Source organism: Lissotriton helveticus, chromosome 6 (assembly GCF_964261635.1).
Source record: "Lissotriton helveticus chromosome 6, aLisHel1.1, whole genome shotgun sequence".
NCBI lineage: Eukaryota > Metazoa > Chordata > Amphibia > Caudata > Salamandridae > Lissotriton > Lissotriton helveticus.
This window is the reverse complement of record NC_136067.1, coordinates 1,926,457,780-1,926,478,044: the sequence shown is the minus strand read 5'-3', so window position 1 is coordinate 1,926,478,044 and position 20,265 is coordinate 1,926,457,780.

Here is a 20,265-nt window from a genome sequence, read left to right as displayed (position 1 = left end):
CCGTGCAGCGGCCCACTAATTGCTGGGCAGCTGGGAATCAAAACTGCGACATGGTCCTCACTGACCCTTGGACAGAACTGCACCAAAATGTAGGAGCCACACAGGCTCTGGGCAACACTGCGCAGAACGTTGGAGCCACACAGGGTCTGACACTACCCATAGTCAAATGCTGGAGCCACACAGGCTCTTGGGACAATAATGTCCCCGTGGGAGCCACACAGGCTCTTAGACAATTATGGCCAATCGTTGGAGTCCCGCTCGGGGGACTCAAGACATAATGGCCCCCAGAGCCCTCGGGGCTCTACACGCAATCTGGGCCCTGAGCCTCACAGGGCTTGCAACCAATGCCCCACTAAGAGCCTCTCAAGGGCTCGTAACCGAAGGTAGGGGGTAGGTGGAGTCCCTCTCGGGGGACTTGGCATCACTGGAGGCCCCCCGGGCCTCTTTGCACTCAGGCGCTCGCTCTGGAGGGGATGGGCGGGCACCGGCAATGTGCCCCGACACTCCCCTCCCCTTCTATGCACTCACTAGGTCCGGCAGCGCTCGGCGGCGGCTCTCTCTACCGGGCGGCGGGGCTCTCCTCCAGACACGGAGCCCGCCTGCACCTTCCGCCGCTTCTCGTCATCGGACACCACGGGGCTCTCCCTCACTCCCGGGAGCCCCGTGGAAGGCGCCCGACTTCTTCTCTTCACCGGAGCGCCGGATCCACCAGTAAAAGCGCGGCTCCCACGACGAGCCTCCTCATACACCCGGGAGTCAGCCAATGACAGCGCGGCTCCCGGGACAAGCCCCTGTGACGTTGCAGCTTCTGCGGGGCGAATCGGCCAATCGGAGCGCGGCTCTCGGGGACAGGCCCACAGCAATGGCCAATCAGAGCGCGGCTCCTGCCGAGGGACTTCCAATCAGGTCGCGGCCCCTTCGTGGCTTCGTCCACGGCCCCGGAGAGGTTTTCTCAATTAAAAATTAAGTGAGGTGGGCTCTCGCAATGACCCCCAATGCAATCTCGGGGGAATCCTTTGTCAGAGACCTGCAGCATCGCGCTGCACAGCCCACGCTCCTCTCCCTCCTCTAGGAAATCAGTTCAACAGCGCTTCCTGGCCAAAATAAGGCGCTGGGGGAGAAATAAGGCGCTCCAAAGCGCTAGAGGCAACAAATAAAGCAACAAAAAGTCCTTTCAGGAGTCCAGGACCTCAGCAGTCCAGGACATAAGGTGGAGCACAGCTGCTCCCAGAAAAGGTAAGTCCATCAGATATCCAGGGGCTGGGCAGGGCCCACGGATTCCCCTGGGCCCAAACAGCAGCACGCCCCTGGTAGGATTCAAGTCAGAAACAAGAACATTTTTAGAGTGTCACAGCACCCTTTTTATACAGAGAAATCCTTTGTCTAAAGGGTGCAGGCAGTGTGAGAACCAGCTAGAACTGGTTATAGGGAATTCCTTTCACTGACCAGGCTAGGGACATCAGACGCACCCCAGGGGGTGGAGCCAGCATTGTGTGGGGAAAAACCAGCCTCACTCAGGACCCTCAGACCAGACAGTCAATCCACAAGCAGGCCCAGGCTCACTCCTCCCCTCACATCAGCATGCTAAACACTCCATTCACCACCGGGGCAGACCCTCCCAGACTCTTGGAGCCAGGCTCACCAGCCAGCCTCAGCCAATCACACGCCAGACACAAATTACACAAATATGCCAGCTTCTAAAAGTGGCACTACTACCCTAGACACAATCATGCCACATATACCATTGTGCAGCATTCAATCTCACGAGTTTGCACATACCAAACTCGACCCTGCACTCCCCACACATCAGGAACTACCATGGGCATACATATTCCCCATTCATTCCTATGGGAGGGAAGGTCACTCACCACACATACACAGAGAGCTCACACACTTTACACTGTACCACAGTGAAAAAGTGCGCAAAGGCCTAAAATCACCAACACCAGGTTCCAGAAACAGGCTAGGAAAAAGCTAAAAGTTTCAGGGTGAACCTGCCAAAAAGGGCCAGGTCCAACACAACCCCCTTCCAGCCAAAACGCAGGGTAGACCAATCACTCCACTGATGGGCTTCCTTGCTTTGGGCGACAAAACACAGACACGGGCCCGCACGGCAGGGACACCCTCCGGTTTTTCGCCACTCTGAACCCACATGGATTTCTCTCAACAAAAGCTCTCTGGCACAACTAGGATACCCCACTGGTACTCTCTAGTCATCCACAGCCAGGACCAGGCCCTAGGCCATCCAAATGTCACAGGTCCTAACCACTTCACAGAGTGGGGGGCAGTAACCCCTGGCACACAATAGCCATTCTCCACTCTCCCTCTCAGTGTAGCTACAACTACCACTGATCCTTCAACCTAGGGACCACACCCTCAGGCTGACCAGAGGTCACGGGCAAGAATGCCCCACCCCACCTCTACTTCTGGGTTTCCGCACCCTCACAGGGAGGCACCGACCAGAACACAATTCTCCTACCAGATCAGGACCTCACTCCGTCACTGGTCTACCACCTGGAAACTATTTCACTTCTGAGGTACAAAGCACACAGCACAGTCCCTCTTCAAGCAGGTGGGGGGACACAGCACACAGCAAAATCCCCTTTCCTCTACCTTAGTGGAAACAACAAACTGCAGGTGAGCCCCAGATCACACAGCAAGGGCAGCCCCCTCAATCTCTTCAGCTGATCTACTTTAGCAGAGATTCCTTCTTGACCTGGAAGTTTCCTAATCTCCCAACCTAGGATCTAAACCCTCAGGTTGCACCGGGGTCAGAAGTAAGGACACCGTCCCTCTGCACCCCTTCCAGAGTTCTGCACCCTCCCACCTTGGAGTGGTACCCCTGGAAGCCAAAAACCGGTCAGGACACTGATTACAGATGCCCTTCCCTCCAGGTCAGGCTGAACCTGGCCTCCCCCCTCTTCGGGGAATGACCTCCAGAGGCCCCACAAATGGTCAAGCACTCTAGACGGTCAAATGCCCAGCGAACCAGGACTTCTGCACCCTCCACTTAAGAGCGGTACTGCCCAACACAAGGACCGCCGGAGTTCTGGTTACAGACACTCCCCGTCCTCTAGACACAGGAAGATCCTCCTCAAATGACCTGTAAGTACAGCCTAGGCCCCTGACCTGGCGCTCCCTTAGGGAACCCTCCAGGCCCTGAGACAGGGTTTCAGGCCAACGTGGGACACACCGTCCCACACTCACTCCGCCTCCACTGAGACAGGACGTGAGCCCCTACACCCCAACCTTCCTACTGGGACCTAGCTGGGCTACACATGAATCTCTTCCCCTACACAGGATCATCAGATACACAAGCCACTACTTTTAGAATCACTCCCTAATGCCTCTGCAAGACATCTAGCACACCGCCAGATGTCCACCTTCTTGTCCAGTGCCTCTGCAGGACCTCCTGCACACCACCAGAGGTACACCTCCTGTGCAAGCTCCTTAAAAAAAAACTCACACCAACTCCTCTACACACTCCCCCTCCAGACTGGTGAGACAGTTCCTCACTGCCCCTGACTCTCAACCTGTACTCCTCTTACTGAGCACCAGGCACCATACTCTGGGAACTGGGAATGGGACTTCACGCACTGGACACATTTTAGCTGCCACCACTGGATCCTACCATACTGGGGAATCCAGACACACACACTACACTCAGGGGATAACCACCCTCCCGAGCAAGCCATTTCTCCTCCACACCCCCTCTCTTCCATCTACCCACACGGGGACAGGAACAGTGATTGGCCACTGGACCCAGCAAGGGATTCCTAATCTATGGGAACCTCCCCTTATACTGGCGTCCCGCCCTGTCATTTTCTCTCATCTGCCACTACACATAAAAGCGCAGGAACACCATCTGAAAATGACACTCTTGAGGAAAAAAAAAATCACAAACAATAATCCCAAACATGTGACTATCTAAAAAATGCAGAGTTTTGTAATGTAGCCAGCTGTCGCTGTGGTACTGCGCAAACACAAGTCCTAATCCGCACCACTGACCAACAATGTTAGAACTGGCTATTTCTGGTAGGCTAAGGTTTACGCCAAAGCCAGGCAGAAACCACCATTCTAGTCAGGGCAAGGGAGTCACACACCAAGATAACCCCTGCTCACCCCCTTGGTAGCTTGGCACGAGCAGTAAGGCTAAACTCGGAGGCAATGTTTAAATATTTGCGCCAGCACACAACAGCAACAACATCCTAGGCACACCACAAAAGGAACTCTACACAAGGTTATATGAAAATAACTTCTGTATTGTCAAAACACATCAGATAGAAATCACACATGTACATTGTGCCAACTGGCACGGGCAATTTTCACAAGGGATTAGGTACAGGACAGGGCCACATGGGCCACTGTCAGAATCAGCACTTAGTAGAAATAGCACTTCTAGAACTTAGAATAAGTATAGCACAAAATAACAGTTATAAATCACAACCAGTAACTACTGGTAACAGGTAAGTACCACCTACGCAACCCTAACCACCTTAGGAGAATGTCACGCAGGGAACCAGGACCTCACTAGGACCACCTGTACTAGAAAGAACACCCACCTAAGTATAAAATACATTTAGGGGTGTAAGCAAGAACACATTACACATGATGCATAAAAACATTCAGAGGTTCAACACAGGAAAAACACATGATGCATAAAAACACATTCAGAGGTGCAAGGAGAGAGAGCACATGATGCATGGAACATTCAGAGGTGTAAAATCAAGGAAGACACATGATGCATAAAAACATTCAGAGGTGCCAAATCAAGGAAGACACATGATGCATAAAAACATTCAGAGTTGCCAGAACATAACTCAATAGCGCAAAAACACATGATGCCCAAAAACATTCAGAGGTGTAAGATCAAGGTGCGTAATCATATTAAATGCATTACATTTCCTAGCACCACATCACATTGAGCAAAACTCACATTAGGCAATTACCATCACATAGATAATCTCATTGCTCCTAAATAAAATCACATACCAGCCCCCATCTAATAAAGGGACTAAAGAGCCCTGTGTCCAGAATGTCAGGGCAGGGGTGCGCCACCGGCGTAAAACCTAAACGTTGCAGGTGCCCACTGCTTGCTGGGCATCTGGGAACAATCACAAGACCTAAACGGTGCAGCTGCCCACTAATTGCTGGGCAGCTGGGGATCAAAACTGCGACAGGGTCCTCACTGACCCTTGGACAGAACTGCACCAAAATGTAGGAGCCACACAGGCTCTGGGCAACACTGCGCAGAACGTTGGAGCCACACAGGCTCTGACACTACCCATAGTCAAATGCTGGAGCCACACAGGCTCTTGGGACAATAATGTCCCCGTGGGAGCCACACAGGCTCTTAGACAATTATGGCCAATCGTTGGAGTCCCGCTCGGGGGACTCAAGAGATAATGGCCCCCAGAGCCCTCGGGGCTCTACACACAATCTGGGCCCTGAGCCTCACAGGGCTCGCAACCAATGCCCCACTAAGAGCCTCTCAAGGGCTCGTAACCGAAGGTAGGGGTTAGGTGGAGTCCCTCTCGGGGGACTCGGCATCACTGGAGGCCCCCTGGCCTCTTTGCTCTCAGGCGCTCGCTCTGGAGGGGAGGGGCGGGCACCGGCAATGTGCCCCGACACTCCGCGCCCCTTCTATGCACTCACCGGGTCCGGCAGCGCTCGGCGGCGGCTCTCTCTCCCGGGCGGCGGGGCTCTCCTCCAGACACGGAGCCCCGCCTGCACCTTCCGCCACTTCTCGTCATCGGACACCACGGGGCTCTCCCTCACTCCCGGGAGCCCCGTGGAAGGCGCCGGACTTCTTCTCTTCACCGGAGCGCCGGATCCACCAGTAAAAGCGCGGCTCCCACGACGAGCCTCCTCATACACTCGGGAGTCAGCCAATGACAGCGCGGCTCCCGGGACAAGCCCCTGTGACGTTGCAGCTTCTGCGGGGTGAATCGGCCAATCGGAGCGCGGCTCTCGGGGACAGGCCCACAGCAATGGCCAATCAGAGAGTGGCTTCTGCCGAGGGACGGCCAATCAGGTCGCGGCCCCTTCGTGGCTTCGTCCACGGCCCCGGAGAGGTTTTCTCAATTAAAAATTAAGCGAGGTGGGCTCTCGCAATGACCCCCAATGCAATCTCGGAGGAATCCTTTGTCAGAGACCTGCAGCATCGCGCTGCACAGCCCACGCTCCTCTCCCTCCTCTAGGAAATCAATTCAACAGCGCTTCCTGGCCAAAATAAGGCGCTGGGGGAGAAATAAGGCGCTCCAAAGCGCTAGAGGCAACAAATAAAGCAACAAAAAGTCCTTTCAGGAGTCCAGGACCTCAGCAGTCCAGGACATAAGGTGGAGCACAGCAGCTCCCAGAAAAGGAAAGTCCATCAGATATCATGGGGCTGGGCAGGGCCCAGGGATTCCCCTGGGCCCAAGCAGCAGCACGCCCCTGGTAGGATTCAAGTCAGAAACAAGAACATTTTTAGAGTGTCACAGCACCCTTTTTATACAGAGAAATCCTTTGTCTAAAGGGTGCAGGCAGTGTGAGAACCAGCTAGAACTGGTTATAGGAAATTCCTTTCACTGACCAGGCTAGGGACATCAGACGCACCCCAGGGGGTGGGGCCAGCATTGTGTGGGGAAACCCCAGCCTCACTCAGGACCCTCAGACCAAACAGTCAATCCACAAGCAGGCCCAGGCTCACTCCTCCCCTCACATCAGCATGCTAAACACTCCATTCACCACCGGGGCAGACCCTCCCAGACTCTTGGAGCCAGGCTCACCAGCCAGCCTCAGCCAATCACACTCCAGACACAAATTACACAAATATGCCAGCTTCTAAAAGTGGCACTTCTACACTAGAGACAATCATGCCGCATATACCATTGCGCAGCATTCAATCCCACGAGTTCGCACATACCAAACTCGACCCTGCACTCCCCACACATCAGGAACTACCATGGGCATACATATTCCCCATTCATTCCTATGAGAGGGCAGGTCACTCCCCACACATACACAGAGAGCTCACGCACTTTACACTGTACCACAGTGAAAAAGTGCGCAAAGGCCTAAAATCACCAACACCAGGTTCCAGAAACAGGCTAGGAAAAAGCAAAAAGTTTCAGGGTGAACCTGCCAAAAAGGGCTAGGTCCAACAATAAGGTTTTGCCGCAAAAACCAGGGGTGGATGCATGGGAATACCCATGTATCACCCATGGAATGCCCCCTTGGCGTTAAGTAATGCAAACCAGTGTTAGGCGCTGCTTTGCGTTACTTCTAGGCAACTTTACAGTGCAAAGCACGCTTTGCACTAGAAAGTAAATACCAAAAAAAAACATTTTAAGCTGGTGTGCGTCAGCTTTGTGGCGCAAACACAGGGCTCAATGTTGTTAAATCTGCTCCTCTATGTTGTACTAAATTGAGGAGTCTGAATAACATTACCTCCTTAAACAGTAATAAATAATACAATGGTGTAAGGCTGACAAGTGGTACAACATGAGCAAAAAAGGACTCTAAAACAGAGTTAAGTAAGGGTCATGGGGAATTAGATTAAAGACTGAGAACAACTCCGCTCCCCAATCACAGTTAACACAACTTAAGAGGAGATGCCCAGTCTAACATGAAAGGAACCAGAAAACAACTGAATGCTGAAAGAGTGTGGAGACCCAGTTCTGATAGTTTGTCCATCACCTTGCTAGATTCAAGAGTCCATCGGCCCACCCTTACTGTCGGAACATCGTCATCTGGAAACTCAAGGAGATATAGGTCTAGGATCACAGCCCTGAGCCATCTTGCCCTGCTGGGTACCTGGCCTCAAACTCCTAGATGACTCATGCCAAGGTGAATGTTCAAACCGTATGTGACTCTAGTGCAGTGCAGTGCTAAAGTGTGTGAAGAATAAAAATGGCTACTTAGACAAAAAATATATATTTATTAGGGATTGTCCAAGTGCCATATTTAAAATAACCTGATAGTATGAGAAATAATCACTATCTCATGGCTTCAAACTAATATGGTCGACATGTTTCAGCCGTCAAGGTCAAGTTGACCCGGCTTTCTTCAGGACCTAGATGTTTATATGATATGAGCTACTGCAGGAAAAACTTCGTGAAGAAGTGCAAAAAGTATAAGAAACAGAATATTAAGGTAAAGTTGTGGCTCGCAGTCTTATTTGGAGCACCGACGGACAGAGCGGGGCTTCCTTCTCCGAGCAGTCAGCCGGGTGAGGCGAGGCCTTCCTCCCACATAAAGCTGGGAAAGAAGAGGTAGCTCTTATCAGCAAACATATAATTTGCATGTCGGGTAGGGTGGCGAGTGCCACAACTTTACCTTAATATTCTGTTTCTTATACTTTTTGCACTTCTTCACGAAGTTTTTCCTGTAGTAGCTCATATCATATAAACATCTAGGTCCTGAAGAAAGCCGGGTCAACTTGACCTTGACGGCTGAAACATGTCGACCATATTAGTTTGAAGCCAGGAGATAGTGATTATTTCTCATACTATCAGGTTATTTTAAATATGGCACTTGGACAACCCCTAATAAATATATATTTTTTGTCTAAGTAGCCATTTGTATTCTTCACACACTTTAGCACTGCACTGCACTAGAGTCACATACGGTTTGAACATTCACCTTGGCATGAGTCATCTAGGAGTTTGAGGCCAGGTACCCAGCAGGGCAAGATGGCTCAGATCTGTGGTCCTAGACCTATATCTCCTTGAGTTTCCAGATGACGATGTTCCGCCAGTAAGGGTGGGCCGATGGACTCTTGAATCTAGCAAGGTGATGGACAAACTATCAGAACTGGGTCTCCACACTCTTTCAGCATTCAGTTGTTTTCTGGTTCCTTTCATGTTAGACTGGGAATCTCCTCTTAAGTTGTGTCAAAAAAGGACTCTGCCACAGTCAAGTTTGGATTTAAAAACATGTTGGAGATTATGCTATAGAACAATAAAAAGGTTAAAAAAAAGCAAGTTAATGTAAATCACATTGGCAACGCAAATTAGTACTAGTGGCAAAATATAGAATGATATGTGAGTAAGTGTGAATAAAGGGGATGTTTTCACAGATGAGTCAAACAGGCAGCAAGAGTGAAGCTCAGGCTGTCTATGTTGTCACTCAGAATCTCTGCCCAAATCCAGATATTAAATTACAAATATCTGGCTTCCCGTCTCCTAGCCCCAACGCCATTTGTGCAATTCCACAGAGCGTGGTAGGGATTTTGCTGTACAATGCACTCCTGCTAAACAGCACAGCTCTCTCTCCATGACTGACAAGTCTCCTATCAAATCCATTCTAGCAGTATAATCCCTGCAGGTTGATTCACAAACCTACTCACACATGTAAGTACATACACACAATTAGGGGCAGATTTACAAGCCCCTTGCAACACTTTTATGCAGCTGTTGCATCACTTTTGTGACGCAGCGGCGGCGTAAACCATGCACCACGTTGCGACGTATTTACAACGTGACGCATCTAGGCAGATGCGTCACGTTGTAAAGCCCTGCGCCACATGAAACCTGCGTCAGGTTTCATGTGGGCGTTCTGTCGCAGAGTGGGCGTTCCCTCGCAGGAAAGCCCCGTAAAACTGACACAGTGCAATCTACAAGATTTCACGGAGTCAATTTTACGATGCTGCTGCGTCAAATCCTTACGCCTGCTTGAAGCAGGCGTAAGGAGTGAGGCACCATGTTCAGTATGGGCGGCCCCTGTGCATTGAAGGAGTTGCGTCACGCTTGCGACGTGACTCCAGCAATGCACCGCCCGTGCTCCTCAAGATGCGTCACGCATCTGCCCCTCCTTGCACCATGGTGCGCCGCATTGTAAATGCGACGCATCTGTGGTGGAGCAAGGGGGGGCATTACGTCACGCATCTGTTCTGGCGCATCCCTGCTGATTTGCAGAGATGCGCCAGAAGACGTAAATATGCCCCTTAGTCTTTGCTACCGGTACAAAACCAGTATTTGAATTTGCAAAAGTTGGTGTTACCTTCATAAAAGGATTTGCTCATACAAAGATCTAAATCTACTCCTAGGGGGTGGGAAGTAGGCATTCAAAGTCGAAGATGACCTGAAAGTTTGTGCATGCCCACAAACTTACTCCATTGTGCACATTCACATACTTCCTGCCCACCCATTTTCCACCCTGGCACAGATTGGTGAAGAAGGGGCTCCATTTTCGAAGGTCGGGTTGCAAAGAAGTCTGTCGATTTTGGTTCACAACCTGACCTCCATTTTGTGATCCGACAGATTTGCAAATTTGCCAGAGAGCAAAATGATCATTGAGTAAGATTGAATGAATCGTGCCTTGCTAATACTAATGAGGCTGCATATGTAGGGATGAAGGCCTGGGGGAACAACACGCCTCCACATTCAGAGATTGCGTGCTTTTTTACAATGCGCCTGTCCCTTGGGGGAACAGAGCCTACATACATTAGGAATTCTGTGAATGGCATTGGGGAGACAATGAGACAGTGCCCTGAGCCACTGTCTGCTTCCCCAGTGTTGACAATTGTGGTCTCAAACCATTGATACATATTCTTTAGCAAAGTACAAGGAGAGAAGGATGGCCCTTTCATGCTCCTTTTCTCTGTGGTTCATTATGGGTCGCTGGGTGTATATTGAGACTTGCAAAGACATTCGTGAATCACAATGTACCTTTTGTACAGTTTGACACATGGTTTTACACTCACAAAGACTATGATCTTGCAGATTACAGACTCGGTGACCGTATTTGATACACCAGGCCCTAAATCCCTTTCCAAGATCGAAAGGAAGCACTCAGCACTCCCAGAACTGGTGGGAGTGTTAAGAAAGGAGCTTTTCCCATGAAGTTAAAAAAACTGATAAAAATAAAATGTCATTGCATAATGCAGTGTGTCTCAAACAACAAGGGAACCCCAGATAAGTCAGCATAGGACCTCGGGGAGCAACTTTTTTGTAACAACAACGGTCCCATGCATAAAGGAATCAAGCATCAAGATAAACGTGTTAATCTTGATGCTTGATTCCTTTATGCATGTGACCGTTGTTATTGCATAATGCAGTGGCATTTCCTCCAAGTCAAACTGTTCACTATGTTCAACTGCGCACAGGAGCGTACCTTCCGGGGGTGATGTTATTTGGGGTGTTAGACCCATGGATTTCGATTCATCAAAATGCCAGGGGTTGCGGAAGGGACATCACATGTCATGTGAACCCTACTTGATGTCTCAGGGAGTGACATCACACAAACTTTTACCTGATGACATCACAGGAAGTAACATCACCTGCCCTTTGACCTATCCCGATGATGGCACAAGAAGTGACATCACTCTAACTTTGGTCTGGTGACTTCACAAGAAATGACATCACCTGCCCTTTGGACCCCCATGAAATCAAAGGAAGCTGCATTGCAAGACCTCTGACTTGGTGCTATCACAGGAAGTGATACATCTAAATGTTGGTTATTTACACCACACCCAGAGGCTGGAAAATCTCTACAGATATAAAAGATGTACCCTATAAAAAGAAATACTTCAAATCCTATTGGTAGTGCAGCTGCATACACTGTTTCAGGTAGTATCTTCAGATATACAATTAAGATAATGTAGCATTGATTAAGAACCTATCAAATATTGTAGAACAATAGAGAACACACTAGTCAAGTTGAAATCAGCCATTAGCAATATCAAATATTGTAAAATGGAAAGGTGGAGGGCCTTTAATGTTCAATACACGTTCACTTTATCATTTGTTTTAGAAACAAAGAGTACCATGTAATTAAATCTAAGTCTTGGAACGTAGATAACAGGGCTATTTGATGCAGGTCAAGTTCTCCCAGCAACCTTCCTTTCCATGACATGGTATACAAACTTCTAAACCTGTGGAGCCATTGAACCTTTCCAGGTTTACTATCATTAATCTCTTTTCCAGAAAACATGCACATCACTGGTACAGTACTTGTGTTGATCAATAATATACTTGTTCTGCATTAGTATGTTTAAAGAGTGTTAAGAAAATGTGGGCAGCTTTCCATCACATGGATGAAGATCCTGACTGTCATGTTGATACTGCATTACTGATAAGAAGAGATGCTGCTGCTCAGCTTCCTTGAAAAGAAGAAGGCACTGACTGGGTGGATAGAAGGAGGCCAAGAGTTCACATGTCCCCATCTGTTATGAGATGAGACATCCTCCAATGTAGAGACACATGAGGTAGGAAGAGAATGGCGAGGTAGGCAGAAAGAAAGATGCAGAGAGGTAGAAAGAGGAAGTGGCAGATAGAAAAGGGAGCTAGAGTGATGGATACGATTTTGGAATAAGGTACAGAGATAGATTTGAAGAGATCGCTAGATATAGGGTTGATGGACTGTATAGAGGGGTTGGGCACACCGATGGATGAGGTATAGAGAAAGGTAATGTAGGAACACGGTATAATTAAAGCGAGTTACAGACGAAGGGCTGTAGAGGTACACTGGCAAAAAGATGAGGTAGAAGTACAGAAAAAATCAAGATAAAGACAGAGGTGAAGTAGAGAGAGGGGCAGAACGAGAAACAGTATACAGAAAAATAAGTTAGGTAAAGTGGGAAGTAAAGTCAAGAGATAGGTAGATTGATAGGGGTGAAAAGAGAGGAGGTAGAGTGACAGAGGTGAGGTAGAAAAAAGGGCAGAACAAGAAGAAGTATACAGAAAGATAGGTTAGGTAAAGTGGGCAGTGATAGAGAGACGGAGGTCGATTGGTAGGGGTGAAAAGAGGTGAGGTATAGTGACAGAGGTGAGGTAGAGAGAGGGGCAGAACAAGAAACAGTATACATAAATGTAGGTTAGATAAAGTGGGCAGTGAAGTAAAGAGAAAGGTAGATTGATGGGGTGAAAAAATGGTGCTGAAGAGAGACAGAGGTGAGGTGAGAGAGGGGCAGAATGAAAAGCAGTATACAGAACTATTGGTTAGGTAAAGGGGACAGTAAAGTAGGGAGAAAGGTAGATTGATAGGGGTGAAAAGAGGTGCAGTAGAGTGACAGAGGTGAGGTAGAGAGAGGAGCATACCGAGAAGCAGAATACAGAAAGATAGGTTAGGTAAAGTGGGCAGAGAAGTAGAGAGAAAGGTAGGGGTGAAAAGAAGTGAAGTAGAGAGACAGGTAAAAAGAGACAGGTGGGGTAGAAAAAGAGAAGGGATAGTCAGACAGAGGAAGAGTGAAAGTGTGCAGGAGAGTCTGAGAGGTAAAGTAGAAAGATTAAAAAAAGAGGCAGAGAAGGTGTGTCGAAAGGTGGTCTAGAGATATATTTGAAATAGACAGACAGGAAAGGCAAAGATAGTTTAAACAGAAGGCTAGTGGTAGAGAAGGAGGGTTAGAAATAAAGGAGTAAGGTTGTTAGAGAGGTGACGCAGAGAGATTAGAGGTAGAAAGAAGTGGAGAGGTGAGACAATGACTATATGAGGGAAAATGAGAGATGGTGTATTCAGAGAAAGAGAGAAATGTAGGGGGTAGGGATGATGATGCATCATATAAGATTGAAGTGTAAGGAAAGGTGGGGATGAGGGAGGTGAGGGAGAAATAGGGTGTGAGAAAGGTAGAGGGGGTAGGGATAGAGACAGAGTGGTGAGAAAGAAATAGATGAGGTTGAGAGAGGGGTAAAGTAGATGGTGTGTATAGGGCAGTGAGATGGAAAGGTTTGCAAGGTGCTAATAAAGGGGTGAGGTAGCGATGTGGGAGGGAATAAGAGATGTGGATGTGGAGAGATAGTAGGCGAGAGAGGGGGCCGGGAGAGGTGGGATACAGAGAGGTGTATTTGAAAGAGTGGTGAAGTAGACAGAAATGTGGTAGAAAGGGTTGCAATATAATATGAATGGTAGATACACAGAGGTATAGAGATCAGTGAGGAGCGAGGGAAAGAAAAGGAGTACGGTCAAAGAGAAGGGGTCAAGTAAGGAAAGAGATCTGAAACAGAAATATTGGCGAAGCCTAGAAAGAGAGGTAGAGAGTAATACAATAGGTGGCATAAAGGTAGTCAGAGAGAAGGGTTGATAGATGTAGGGAGGGATGTAGTGGCTGGTGGCTTAGAGATAAATGAGGCACCAAAAGAGAGAAAGGGAGTAGCAAAAGGTGAACTACAAAGAGAAGGGAAATATGGAGAGAGAGGCGACGTAGAGGTGAAGACTAAGATGGAGGGAGGTCAAAGGAAAGTAGAGAGACTGGTAAAGATGGGTGAATGCAGATAGTTAGAGATGGTATAACAAGTGATGAGTCAGGAGAGAAATAGAGGTAGACAGAAAGATAGTGAGACATTGATAGAGAGACACAATTAGAGATAGCCAGAGAGAGGGAGAGAGATACAAGTGTCAGAGGTGAGAAAAAAAGAGAGTGAGAGATCATTGATCTATCAGAAGGGATCTTGGAAGGTAGGGGCCTTCGCATAGCTCATTCCTTAAAACTTCTCTTGCTGTTTTCCTGCTCTGGCAGGCTGGAGAGTCAGGAAGGTGGCCCAGCCATAGTGAGGTGAGGTGGGAAGCTTGAATGTCCCTTACTGCTGGGGATGGAATGAGAACCACAAGCATCGCCCAACATTATTAAGACCTGATCCAGCGCTCTCACCAAAATATTTCACAAATGACACTATCTACTACCACAAAACTTACACTACAACACTAGGCCCATATCAACAATAGAGCGCTTGAATCATGAGGCGATAAGATCTAAATATAGTTGTTTAAACTATCTACAATAATCAAGACCAGCTTGTCATTTTAGAAAGTTTATTTTAACACATCTAGAAAAACGTAGGTTTTGGTATTTTATTAAACAAGCATTAGAAATTGTCATAAAGAAAGATTTATTCAGTATTAATAAAAAGAGCATAAATCAGGAATTATTATTCATTAGCAGGAATAAGTAAAATTAAGCATTTTCCAAAATCCTAACTATATCTCTGTCTCTACCCTCATCACCTAGTAATAAAGTAATTAATAAAAACTCCTGTCCTCACGTGTAAAGTCCATCAGCATAACATCGTCCTCCAGATTTCTCGAGCGTAAGCCAACTATGTGTTCTCTGAACCTATTCTTATACCCTAAATTGAGCTGAGCTAACTATTTTTCACATTCCAGCAGACGAATTCTAGTTCTCCATTGGCTGAGCCACCTCGTACCACAGTAAACTGTGACACCTCCTTCTTACATGCCCGGGCAAATTCACTAGTCCATTGTTCATTTAGAAGTCTTGGCAGCTTCTCTTTAGGCTGCTACATTTTGTAGCGACAGCTTCCTTTTAACCTTGAGCCAGTCAGCTCTGAACTCCCGTGGCACGTTAGCAAACGTTAGCAAATTTCTCCAAAAAGTCATCTTTTTAGCAGTTCAATCCAAAACCTTTCAAAATAAAAGCTCAGAGGCCTTTTCCATCCTTCTTGGAATTATTTTCACTTGAGCCATTTTCATCATTAGGCCTCTTTCAGAAAGCGTCAATTTTCTGCGCCACTGTCCCTGCGCCACTTTTAAAAGTGTACTATTTTCCTGCAGCCATCTCTAAGCTTCATTTGTAAAACTATTATATAAACAAACACAAAGAATAATTAATGCAAGAAATACAATTTGTTCTGTTGCCTCCCATCATTGCTAATAATTAACCCATTAGTCTAAATTACCTAGCAGTAAAGCACAAATAAAGCAGCATTTTATATCTACCAGTCTTCATGAATCCATAAAACCTTATGTGCACCTAGAATAGTAGAAATGACATCACATATACAAGGGAAGCAAAATAAGCACATGCCATTATTTTAAAAACAGCTGCTATTAGTTATGACATGACAATAGACAAAATTAATTTATTATTTTCCACATATATAAGAATGCAACATAATGCACATTTATGAGCACACATATTAGTTTCCCACGTGTTCTGTGAAAATGTAACTTTAAACTAGGTTGAATTATTATACACACAGCACAAATTGTTAGCATTATTAATTTATTTATGGAAGTGTGACTTCACGGGTTTAAACAGATTTCTGTTTTCTATCCCGCTCCATCAACTCCCTCATCTGGTGATTAACAAATCACCACACCACCACCCAATATTTTAGCAAAGATTTTATCTAAGATGAACATGATTCAATTTCACCTGTGTTAGTATTTCTAAAGACTTATCTTATCAGTTTATCTATAATTCTCATATTGAGTTTTAAGAAACCCCTCTAGTTCTATTTCTTTTTCTTGTGTAACATACAACTAAGCTTCAATAAATGTGTTGCAAAAACTATAACTAATAAAATGTCAGTATCTTGCTTGTCATATTAACCTAAAACTTCTCCTTGTTAATTTCTAAAAGAACAATAACCTAAATTAACCAAAGCAGAATTATATTTTCATTAAGCTTGCAAAGAAAAATAAAACAAAAATTTTAAAAATTTTACCTAAATTTTCTAAAAATTTCTAACACCCCCCTTTTTCAATTTTTTTTTTTTTTTTTTAAACCTTCTAACAGTTTTTCTTCGACCTAATGTCACAAATTAATTTTTCAGCTAACAGAATTTCTTCGACCTTGTGTCACCTAACAAGATTTCTTCAGCCTTATGCCAAAAACAGAAAACCTAAAAATTTAACAGGTATATACTTCAATCATTGTCACTTTTGTTTTCAATCTCTTTCTGACTCTCATTATTTATCTCCACTACAGGTATCACTTCTATTTTCTTTCCTGTCTCACTTTTCTTTACAGAATCTTTTTGACTTGATTTTTCATCAATCTGTTTCTTTGATCTGTATCTCAATCTGAATTTTAGGCCTTCATTTTCTTCTGGCCAGTTATCACTTTTTCTTAGTAATTTCTTCTTTTGCTTGGTCACATTACATTCTGTTCTCCAAGCTCCTTTTCTGAATTTTCTTATTTGATAATCTTCATCACTCTCATCAGTTTCAGTGTCAGATATTTCAACTTCAGACTCAGGCACTTCTTTACTTGGCAGCTTCACTCCGTTAGGAACGTCATCTTTGTAGCTGGTATTTGGCAATTCATTTTCTTCTTCAATTACCTTCAACTTCCCAGTTTCAGAATTCTTGTTCCTGCTTTCAGAGCTACTTTTCTGCTTTTCAATACTCTCCTGGTCTTGAATCACAATCTGATCACATTCTTCTTCTGCTTCTTTTTCTGGCAGATTTCCATCATTTTCTGAGTCTTCAGTCACAACTTTCAAGTCTTCTTCATTCAAGGCTTGTTTTCTATTTATGTTCTCCAGATGTCGACCAACTTGTCGATCTTCAAGATCTGGATTCTCTTCAGGCTCTTCTTCAGAATCTGAATCAACAGTTGTGACACTATCCTCATCAGGATTTTCAGGTGTAGTTACACGAAAAGTATGGCCAGTGTCAATCCACCTCTTCAGTCTTTTGCACTTCTCTGCATTTGCTGTGACAAGACTGACTAGCCTCCTTTTCTGCCACCTTGGCACTAGAGAATTTCTTTTTAGACGAACCTTTTTCCTGATCCTTTTACCTGGTAACAATTCAAGTACTTGCTCTTTTTCTCTTGTTTGCACTTCAGTTTCATCTTCATCAAACACAGAAATCATTTCATCTGATAAATTCCTGCAGTTCTCCAAATTGATGCTATCATTGATAGGCATCATTCTTTTCTCTGGTATGAAAGTTTGTCTCATGACCTTGTCCATCATAATCTCACGTGGACTTAAATCTGTCTTTTTATCAGTAGTACTTCTCAGAAACATCAAAACAAGTGGAAGAATGTCTGTCCACATTGTACCTGCAGCTAGGCAATGAAGCAATCTGTTTTCAATATGTCTTTTGCCATCTGATAAATTTGCAACAGTAATTTTATCATCATGTCGCATCTGAAATGTTTCAAACCATTTTGAAAACAAACAGTAAATCACAAAAATGTAGCACAGTTTATCATGCAGTGCTATCTCACAAAAATCCATTTGTAATCTGGTCAATGAACCACTCTCCTGTAATTCTGTTCCCAATCTCACAATTGTTTTCTTAATTGTGTTCACTTGCTGATATGTCAGACACCTCTGGTAAAGAAATTCTGCAATTTTATGATACATTCTGTCCATGTCAGTAATCATGCTATTTAGCAAAACTACTCTGTCATCTTTGTGTATCCAAATCTCATCCTCATCTCGCTGTCTAAAATCTGCTCTTAACCATGTGTTTTTCAACCATGTGTTTTTCTCCTCATGAGTTGCATCATCTTGTAAGCCTTTGACTACCTGCCATGTTTCAACTGCTGTTAGTATTAGTGAACTCAAAGCATGTTCATCATTCATTTTGTATGCTGCACATATCACGACAGCAAACCTTTCTGCCAATTGAATATCATCAATCAACCTTTTAATTAAATTTTTATTTCTGAAATACGAACTTGTAGAAGTCAAAATTTCAATCTGTTGATCAATTGTGTCCTTTACTTTGATGTCTTCACTCAAAAGAACATCATTTTTATTTCAACATTCTGGAAGTGCATTTAATCTTTTTGGACTGTTTTCCTGTTCTTTATTTAATCCTGTATCTGTATTCTCTGACTGTTCATTAATAAAATTTTGCAATGGCAAAGAAGCCATGTCATTCTGCTGAACCATTACCTGTCGCTGTATTTGTACTCTTTATTTAGCTCATTTATCTCAGTTTCCCTTTTAATTGACCAGAATTTTGACTCGTCTGACTGTGTCAATTCAATTAGGTCAATGTCAGACTTCTCACTTACCAGAACTGAAGTCATCTCTGTTTCTTGCTCGGTTGTAATCCCTACAAGTTCAATCTCAAGTACAATGGAATAAACCTTTTCAGTTAAAGGGACCTTTAAAATTGCGGAATTAATTTCATCTTTTCTAAGTACATGGACTATCTCTGTTTCCATATATTTCATGGACTCCTTTAAATTATTTGTTGAATTCACATGATCAGGAATATTAATTCCAGAAGTACTAAACATTTCATCATGCTTTTCTGTCGCATCAATTTTAATAAAATTCTGAACTGTCACTTTATCAATCTGATCTGACACTTTTGGCGTTGTATTAACCTGTTCTGGGGGTCTTCTTGAATTTCTGTTCTGATCCATATTCACAATATTAATTTTACACTGATCAATATTTTCTACTCTGACACCTTTATTATTTATTTTCGCTAATTTTGGAATCTTTAATTTACTCTCGCATTTGGCTACAACCTTTTTCATTTTCTTGTATAAGGAAGACATTTTCTTTAATTAATTTGGTAAATGTACTCTTTAAATTTGCCTTGCAACGCTTATTGATCAATTAATTAATTAATTTAACACTATCAGGTGTAGAAAATTCTTATAACTTGGTCAATCTAATATATCCCCTAATTTACCTGTATCACTAATTATAATTAACCTGAAAAGAAAAATTAATTTGCAAAAACAATAGCAACGCAAAATATTTATTTATAACAATAATACCAACATATAATCACATGTGTTTTAAATGTACTTATTTTTCACTTACACACCTTCTGCAACATATACCTGTGGAAAAAGAAAACCTAATCTGTTTTGCCTTAATTTACATATAATATTTTGCTGCAATAACCTTTAGACTCCTTTTATTAATTTATTTAAACTAATAATTTAATTTTTATATAGAAATCACAAATTACCAATTTTATTTGTATGAAATGTTTGCCTGCCAGTACAACACACATCAACTCAATACTGTAATCCCTATTCTAATACACACTGCCACTACAGTCTCTCCTTCTCCTTTTTGCTCAGCCCTTCCCTAGCACAAGACACAGTGTGTAACATTTAGCGTGTCAATATCACTTCCCTATGACACACTCAGTTTTTAAAATTAAAGCTTTGGGTATTAGCGCTAATAAGATCAATGTTAATTTAGTTTCCTTAAGAAACTCTAAACACAAACAGCGTCAGACCATTAAAACCTGACACTCGAAGCACAACAAACGTCTGAGCCAATCAGTGTAGTCACTTCAACGCTCAGCCAACCACAGCAGTCCTAATAATGCTCTAGCCAACCTAAGCACCGCTCCTGCAATGCTCAACCAGCTACAGCACAGCTTCTGCCATGATATGTACTGATACTATTGCAGTCTTTCACTTTCTTTCACGTTCGTTATATATCAGCTGTGACACTAGAATAATAATGTCACTAGGAAGGAAATCCAAAGCGGGTGTTTTTACACTTTATAATTTACTCGGCAATAAATTTGACACAACAGCGCGCCTCAGCCAATTAAAGCGCTGTTAGCGATACTTTCAGCCAATCAGAGTGTTGTTTTCATGACACT